Below are 9,411 nucleotides of genomic sequence, written 5' to 3' on the forward strand. Positions count from 1 at the left end.
GAGGAAGAGGAAGAGTTTTGAATTATTTAGAAATGATCAGTATAAATACACCAAAAATTCTTAATAATACACATAAATGTCTTAGTTTTATCCCAAAATTACACATAAATGTCTTAGTTTTATTCAAAAATTTGCTGTAAATACATAAAAATATTTTTTTAATACTGCATTTTTTTCTTCTTTTTTTCTTATTTCTTTCTTTTTTTTTAGTTGAATGAATGTAGGTTCATTCTCTTCCAAATAATTTTGTAGTATTATGTGTTTTTTCTTATTTGTTTTTTTTTTGTTTTTATTCTTGTTAAGAGAGTAAAATAAGAAGAAACTTAAGAAGGTAAAACAAGAAGAAAATGATGAATAAGAAAAAAAGATGATGATGATGATAAAAAAGAAGAAGCAGCAGAGATGAGGAGGAGGAAGAGGAAGAGTTTTGAATTATGCAAAACTTATCAGTATAGATACACTAAAATTTTTTAACAATACACAGAAATGTCTTAGTTATATACCGAAATTTGCTACAAATATGCAAAAATATTTTTTTAATGTTGCATTTTTTTCTTCTTTTTTTTTTTATTTCTTTCTTTCTTTTGGTGGAATGAATGTAAGTTCATCCTCTTCCAAGTAATTTTGCAGCATTATGTGTTTCTTCTTCTTTGTTTGATTTTTTTTACTTTTATTCTTGTTAAGAGAGTAAAATAAGAAGAAATTTGAGAAAATTCTATAGCAAAAATTTTGGATCAGGCAAAAATCATCAATATGGCAAAAATTCTATGATAATAATAACGACTATAACGATAACGACGATATGTATAAGAAGACAACGATGACTAAAATGATGATGATCATGATGATGAAGATTATGGAGGAGAAGGAGGGAGAGAAAGGAGGAGAAGAAAATCCAATGAGAAAAAGGAGGAAGAGGAGGAGGTGGTGTTGGCGACGACGATAACGAAAAAGAAAAATAATGAAAAAGAAGAAAAAGAAAAAGAAGAAGAACGTGCAGCAGAGATGCGTAAGTGTAAGTGACTTGTCGGACTTATTTGATTAAATGACTTGTACGTAGAGATTAATTCTTTCATTAGATCCTTAGATCTGGATTTTGTTGCAAATTTAATTTTGAAATTTATCTATGAATCTATTGCTCGTAGATTTAGTTGCAAATCCTAAATATGAAAAATGAAAATAGAATGTTTGTGGTTTACCTTTGAATTTTGTTGTGAATCAATTATCAATGAAATTTACTACAAAGGTTACAAGTAATTTTGGTTGCAGATCTCGTTAGCTCTACAAAGATTACTTGTAATTTTTGTTGTGAATGTATCATTTGTGAAATTTGTTGTCGCCATACTGGTGACCTTGTTTTTTTAGCGAATTTGATACATGTCACAAAATTCACAACTAAATTTATAGTAAAATTTGATAAGATCATCTAATCTTTCCAGAAATTAGTTACAAAGTAGGAGTGCTTCTCATAACAAAATTAGCAACAAAATACGTAAAAAACAAAATTTTCTATGAATTTTGACAAAATTTCATAGCAAAACTCCTGGAAAATCGACTTATATATAGTTTTGACTTTTGACCCCAGAGCATTTATACTTCATTATCGTAGTCTAATCCTCAATGCACGGAAATAAAAAATAGTTTTTCAATGATGATAATTAGATCATTCAGTGCATGCTCATGCAAACATCCATTTTCATATTCCATGCAAAATAAATAAATAAATAAATAAATAAATAAATAAACAATTTACCCCCGCAAAATCTATATCAGGCACTCAAATATTTTCCATTACGAGTCCAAAGCCATAAATAATTGAAAGACTGACAGCATTATAACAAAAATGATGCTTGGTAATTTATTCTATTATTTAAAATAATTGAGTGTAGATAATGTATATAAATTTGTTTTTCATGAGGAACACGAGCGCACTACGCAAAAAAGTATACACACTTAACATTTGTGCATGGAATTGTCTTCTATCTCTTGTGAACCCCATTTTGTTTGGCTGAAAAAGTTGGTCAACACGTTAATTTGAATCTATTACGGAATAATTTGATTTGATTAGATATATCTAAAGCCTCTTTAGTCTTTTCCATACCTTTACCATCATTAAATAATCACAATTGACTAAATGATCGTTAATTTATAGCCAAAATGCAACACACTATTGTTTTAAATTTTTACTAGGATAAATAAGCAATTACTAATTGTTTCTAAGTTTACTTAGAAACAGGGTGGTTTGGACTTAAACGTGAGGTTGAAGTGCATTCAGGTGAAAGATTTGTCGTCTTCTCCTGTAGGGATGAAGGTGTATGAGTTCCTTATGAGGAGGTGTAGAGTGGTACCTACATAAAACTCTGATACTTAAGTCAGCAAGTGTCTTAGAAAGATTGTTTTAATAGATTAGAGTTGAGAATTACCTGAGATAGTGGGGGTATTTATATAATAGTGAAGATATGTTATCTTTGGTAACTTATCCACTTTTCTTGGTGGGAGGTTATCTTCCACTTTTTATCTTAGCTTGGGAATTGTTGAGATCTCATATTTGAATATATGAACACGTTTGTAGGAGTAGTTAGTTTTGTGCATCAGGTTGGGTGTGCTGGTAGGTAGGTCTTGGGTTCTGTTAGTTGGGCCTTGCCTGTTTTTAGGCTAGACTGAGTTGTGGGTCAAGGTATGAACAGTACCCCTACTCGAGGCCGAGTTCTTTGTAAGTCGGGATTGAAGAATCTACTGAGTCGCTTTTTGGGTTACCTTTTGTCGTTTTGGCCAGTGAATCACGTCGGATTCTCGACGTGATTTTTGGGAACAGGTCGGGAAGTCAGAGTCTCGACGTGATTTTGAGCAGTTGTAACATTTTAGTAGCATTTCCCATTCTGTAATGGTTCCCGCATTTTTCGGTAACCATGCGCTATCATTTAAAGTGGGGGCAAAGTTACTGTTTTGCCCTTATCTCTGCCCTATATATATTTTCATCTTATTCGCTTTTTTCTTTTTCGCTTCCTCATTTTCAAAGGCTTTCTCTCTTCTCTGAGACAATCTTCTTTCTTTTTTCTTTAAAAATTGTTCGTTTCCAAAGCTTCTGTTTCTTCAAATTCTTCTTTCCCTGGTAGTTGTCCCCATTCGAGGTTGCTTTTTTCGTCGTTGTGTGCACGAATCTTCATTTCTTTACTTCACAGAGGTTGGTGTTTATCTAATTTTCTTTTGTCCCGCTTAGGTGTTTGTTTTGTTATTTCTGGTATAGAAGGGGTCTCTTTTGAGGAATGTGAATTTTCTTTGAGGGATTTTGTTGAGAATGACTGTTGTAGTGCTTCTTGGTGTATCTGTTTGTAGTGAGAAGGCGTATTTCTTTGAGTTTTTGCAACGTGCTTGGTGTTTTCTTTGTTGTGTATACTTTTGGTACTTGGTCCTGCCTTTTTGCCCCTAAATGGTGCTATTGTTTCTGATAATAGCACAAGTTGGAAAGTTTATGTGTGTGAAAATTATTTTTGATTTTGTGACCGTTGAGAGCGATATAAGTTGTTTGTGTGATTTTATTAAAGATGATTCGGTTTGTTGTGTTACTTGACTTGTAGTTGTTGTTTACATGTCTAGTTGCTTTTTTCTTTTATAGGTGTTCTCTATATGTCTCAATCTGTAGTTCAAATCACGCCTTCCAACATACCAAAAGAGTTAGATTAGGTAGATTCTGCTGTCTTAGGTGCTGTGTCGATAATGGATAGGAGAACCCTAAAGAGTTTCCGTCTTAAGTAATTGATTTGTACTTGGTAGGAGGATGGGAAAAGTTGTACCCTTGAGGCCCCTGATCCTGAAGAGTGGATTTTCTATGCCCACTTTGACAGGCCAGGAGACCACTTTCTTTTTATATATGAGTGTCTCTTTACCCGATTAGGGGTTAGGTTCCCATTTACCGACTTTGAATAGGATGTATTGTTGGACTCCCGAGTTGCTCCTACTCAGTTGCACCCAAACTCATGAAAGTCTTTCAGCTTGTGTGTCGGACTCTGGATCTTCCAATTTGAAGGTCTTTTTCTATTTTTTTCATTTGAAAAAACCATTTAGTAGTAAGAAACAACAATGTCTTCCTTCCAAGATGTTTAGAGAAGGAAGGTTTTTTGATTTTTAAAGAGTCTTTTTATGTTTCTAAAAACTACTACTTCAAGGTCTATCCTATCGAGGGTACTCGGCCTTTCTAGATGAACGAGAGGTCGTAATACATGTTCTATTTATATTGGGAGGAGGAGTCGGTGGTGGTGAAGCACAACCTTGAGGAGTTAAGTGAGGATGAACAACTGACCATGTCTATTTTCCAAAACCACAACTCGGCAAGTGCACCGAATCGTATCAAGTAATACCACGGTGACCGGGTTATCATTCCCATTAGGATTAACGGACTAAGCAACAATGATTAATTGACTGTTCTAATTAGATAAATCAATAAGAGAGGAGTGAGGAATTTAATCGTGTAAACAGAGGCAAATAAATAGTGAAGCAAAAAAAATAGCAAATAGTAAGTGAAAATAATAATGATGAGAATGTTAAGGTTTCAGAGATGTTCACTTTCTAGGAAAACAATCCTTGCATTATTCATTTATTTGAGGCATGCAGAGATCAATCACAACAAAATCATGTATAATTGAATTTCAATTCCTTGATAACCCAATTTCTCCTTAATTAACTAATTGCCAATTCCTTGGTCAACAAATTAAGAAAGAGGTTAAGCACAAATCTAATTTTGTTTCAAATAAGATTTAAAAGTAGTTTTTAGGTTAAATTATATGTCAGTTATCCAAGCTACTCCTAAATAATAGAAACTTACAAGAAAGAATAATTTCTAAAAGTTTTCTAATCCAAATTTTATGTCACTTATTCAAACTAGAGCAATTGAAAATAAAAAAGTGTCGCATACTCTTTAAAACACTATTCCTAGTTAGATAAAAAAGTAGTGAGGAAGAGTTTTCAAGCTAATTTCATTATTATTTTTTCTATAACAATATTTAGACTCCAAAACAGAGTTAGAATGTTTTCCAACAATTCTAGATCTTTAGGGATGAAGAACAAAAACTCAATCATGAAATAGATCAAAGCATAAACATCAAATAAAATAAAACACTTAGATTAAAAAATCCATAAAAATATGAACAGAGCTTCTAACCTTAACAGAGGAGATTAGTTGCTTGATGAGCGGATAATTTGTATACTTTTTGGCATTGTTTTTAGTATGTTTTTGATATCTTTTAGTTAGATTTTAGTACATTTTTATTAGTTTTTATTTAAAATTCACTTTTCTGGACTTTACTATGAGTTTGTGTGTTTTTCTGTGATTTCAGGTATTTTCTGGCTGAAATTGAGGGACCTGAGCAAAAATCTGATTCAGAGACCAAAAAGGACTGCAGATGCTGTTGGATTCTGACCTCCCTGCACTCGAAGTGGATTTTCTGGAGCTACAGAAGCCCAATTGGCGCGCTCTCAACGGCGTTGGAAAGTAGACATCCAGGGCTTTCCAGCAATATATAATAGTCCATACTTTGTCCAAGATTTGATGGCCCAAACCCGCAAAGCAATCCGGCCTCAGGAATTCCAGCGTTAAACGCCGGAACAGGAATAAAAGTTGGAGTTAAACGCCCAAACTGGCATGGGAGCTGGCGTTTAACTCCAGAAAAGTTCTCTACACGAATTTCCTTGATTGCTCAGCCCAAGCACACACCAAGTGGGCCCGGAAGTGGATTTTTATGTCATTTACTCATCTTTGTACACCTAGGCTACTAGTTATCTATAAGTAGGACCTTTTACTATTGTATTTGTATCGAGACTTTGGTAGCTATCTTTGTTTTATGCTATCTTAGACCTCTGGGAGGCTGGCCATTCGGCCATGCCTAGACCCTGTTCTTATGTATTTTCAACGGTGGAGTTTCTACACACCATAGATTAAGGGTGTGGAGCTCTGCTGTACCTCGAGTATTAATGCAATTACTATTGTTCTTCCATTCAATTCCGCTTGTTCTTTTACCAAGATATCACTTGTTCTTCAACATGATGATGGTGATGATTGACGCCCATCACCACTCTCACCTATGAACAAGGTGACTGACAACCATTCTTGTTCTACAAGCATTCGAGGCTTAGTGAATATCTCTTGGATTCTTCGGAGTCTTCGTGGTATAGGCAGGACCTGATGGCAGCATTCAAGAGAATCCGGAAGGTCTAACCTTGTCTGTGGTGTTCTGAGTAGGATTCAATGACTGAATGACTGTGACGTGCTTCAAACCCTGAGGGCGGGGGCGTTAGCGATAACGCAAAAGAATCACTGGATTCTATTCCGCGCCTGATTGAGAACCGACAGATGAATTCCGCTATGCCGTGACAGGACATATGCAATCGCTTTCACTGAGAGGATGGGAGGTAGCTGCTGACAACAGTGAGACCCTACACGAGCTTGCCATGAAAAGGAGTAAGAAAGGATTGGATGAAGGCTGTAGGAAAGCAGAGAGACGGAAGGGAAGGCATCTTCATACACTTGTCTGAAGCTCATACACCAATGATATACATAAGTATCACTATCTTTATCTTCTATGTTATTTTCGTTCATCACCATATATATCTGAGTTTGCCTGACTAAGATTTACAAGATGACCATAGCTTGCTTCATTACTAACAATCTCCGTGGGATCGACCCTTACTCACGTAAGGTTTTATTACTTGGACGACCCAGTGCACTTGCTGGTTAGTTGTGCGAAGTTGTGTAATGCCATGGTATTAAGCGCACCAAGTTTTTGGAGCCATTACCAGGGATTATGAGAGTTGTGAAAAAGTATAGTTCACAATTTCGCCGACCAAGTTTTTGGCGCCGTTGCCGGGGATTGTTCATGTTTTGAGCAAGCTTTTGGTAACATCAGAGCCAAGATCCGGCAACAACATCAAATTTTTGGTGTTATTGCCCGGGATTGTTTAGGCTGGACAACTGACGGTTCATCTTGTTGCTTAGATTAGGTATTTTTTTTCGAAATTCTTGAAGGTGAATTCTAGAGTTTCATGATGATTTGTTGAAATCTGGCTGGCTGAGAAGCCATGTCTAATCTGATTGGACCGAGGTTTCAACTTATCACCACAAGAGCTTGTTGATTTCGTATCAATCTTGCTGTTGGAGCAGTGATTTGCTAAGGCTTGGCTGACCTTGGTCATGTCTAGTGTTTTGGACCGAAGCTTTCTTTGAAAGCTTGGCTGGCTGTGAAGCCATGTCTAATTCCTGGACCGGAGCCTTAGACTAGCATTGCACTGATTCCTGGAATTCTCATTAAGAATTTTGATACTTTTTTTTCACTTAATTTTCGAAAAATACAAAAAAATTTGCAAAACCATAAAATCCCAAAAATATTTCTTGTTTGAGTCTAGAGTCTCATCTTAAGTTTAGTGTCAAATGCATGTTTTTGTTATATTTTTCGAATCCATGCATATATTTCTTTGTTTTGATCTTTGAATTCTATTGACTTGAAGTATTTTGTGTGTCTCATATGCATTTTCATGTTGTTAGTGTCAGTAGTACACAAACTGCTAAGTTTGGTGTCTTGCATGCATTGTTAATTGATTCCTTTTGCATTTTGATTATCAAAAAAAAAAATCCAAAAATATTTTTAATTTGTGTCCTTTCAAGTCAATGATACAAAGAATTGAAGATTCAAAACATGCTGCAGAGGAATTATACAGAAAAAGCTGAGCATTCAAAAATGCCCAGTGAAGAAGGCAGACTGGCGTTTAAACGCCAGCCAGGGTACCTGGTTGGGCGTTTAACGCCCAAAGAGGTAGCATTTTGGGCGTTAAACGCCAGAATGTATACCATTCTGGGCGTTTAACGCCAGGATGGTGCAGGGGGAAGATTTTGTTTTCAAATCAATTTTTTTCAAATTTTTCAAAATCAAATCTTTTTCAAATCAAATCTTTTCAATCAAATGTTTTCAAAATCAATTTCTTTCCTTTTAAAAGATACTTACTAACAATTAATGATTTGATTGAACATCACAAGATTGTTACCTTTTCTGTTGAGAAAGGTTTGAATGTTTCAAATCATATCTTTTCTTGTTAAGCAAGTCATTCATTTTTAAAATCATATCTTTTCAAATAGTTTTCAAATCATATCTTCTCAATCACATTTTTTTTTAATCTTTTTAACCACATCTTTTTCAAAACAGTTTTCAATCAAATCTTTTTAATTTCTAATTTCAAAATCTTTTTCAAAAATCACTTGGTTTCTTTTCCACTTTTATTTTCGAAAATTAATTAATGTTTTTCAAAATAACTTCAAAATTTTTCACTTGATTTTCGAAAATAAACTTCCCTCCTTCCCACATCCTTCTATTTATGGAGTGCCACTCCTTCTCAATGCACAATTCGAACCTTATCTAACTAAAGTTCGAATTTATCTTCTCCTTCTTCTTTCTATTTCTCTTTTCCTCTGACACTTAAAGGAATCTCTATACTGTGACATAGAGGATTCCACATTTTCTTGTTCCCTTCTCTTTCATATGAGCAGGAGCAAGGACAAAGGCATTCTTGTTGAAGCTGATCCTGAACCCGAAAGGACTTTGAAGAGAAAGCTAAGAGAAGCCAAAGCACAACTCTCTTTAGAGGACCTGACCGAATTCTTCAAGGAAGAAAACATGGCAGCAGAAAACAACAACAATGCAAACAATGCAAGGAAGGTGCTGGGTGACTTTACTGCACCTACTCCTGATTTTTATGGGAGAAGCATCTCTATCCCTGCCATTGGAGCAAACAACTTTGAGCTTAAGCCTCAATTAGTTTCTCTAATGCAACAGAATTGCAAGTTCCATGGACTTCCAATGGAAGATCCTCATCAGTTTTTAGCTGAATTCTTGCAAATCTGTGACACAGTCAAGACTAATGGGGTTAACCCTGAAGTCTATAGACTGATGCTATTCCCTTTTGCTGTAAGAGACAGAGCTAGAATATGGTTGGACTCTCAACCTAAAGAAAGCCTGGACTCATGGGAAAAGCTAGTCAATGCCTTCTTGGCAAAATTCTTTCCACCACAAAGATGGAGTAAGCTTAGAGTGGAAGTCCAAACCTTTAGACAAAAGGATGGAGAATCCCTCTATGAAGCTTGGGAAAGATACAAACAATTAATCAGAAAATGTCCTTCTAACATGCTTTCTGAATGGAGCATCATAGGTATTTTCTATGATGGTCTCTCTGAACTATCTAAGATGTCCTTGGATAGCTCTGCAGGAGGATCTCTTCATCTGAAGAAGACGCCTGCAGAAGCTCAAGAGCTGATTGAAATGGTTGCAAATAACCAATTCATGTACACTTCTGAAAGGAATCCTGTGAACAATGGGACTAATCAGAAGAAAGGAGTTCTTGAGATTGATGCTCTGAATGCCATACTGGCTC

At 35.3% G+C, this 9,411-nt stretch overlaps 1 non-coding gene across 1 annotated transcript; it reads right to left on the reverse strand.

Moving 5' to 3' along the window:
• Window positions 1–9,062: 9,062 nt before the first annotated feature.
• LOC130978423 (small nucleolar RNA R71) lies at window positions 9,063–9,170 on the reverse strand. The gene has a single exon (XR_009086068.1). It is a non-coding gene; the product is annotated as a small nucleolar RNA R71 (small nucleolar RNA).
• Between the last annotated feature and the right edge of the window lie 241 nt (window positions 9,171–9,411).

This window comes from Arachis stenosperma, chromosome 4 (assembly GCF_014773155.1).
Source record: "Arachis stenosperma cultivar V10309 chromosome 4, arast.V10309.gnm1.PFL2, whole genome shotgun sequence".
In the NCBI taxonomy this organism is placed as follows: domain Eukaryota; kingdom Viridiplantae; phylum Streptophyta; class Magnoliopsida; order Fabales; family Fabaceae; genus Arachis; species Arachis stenosperma.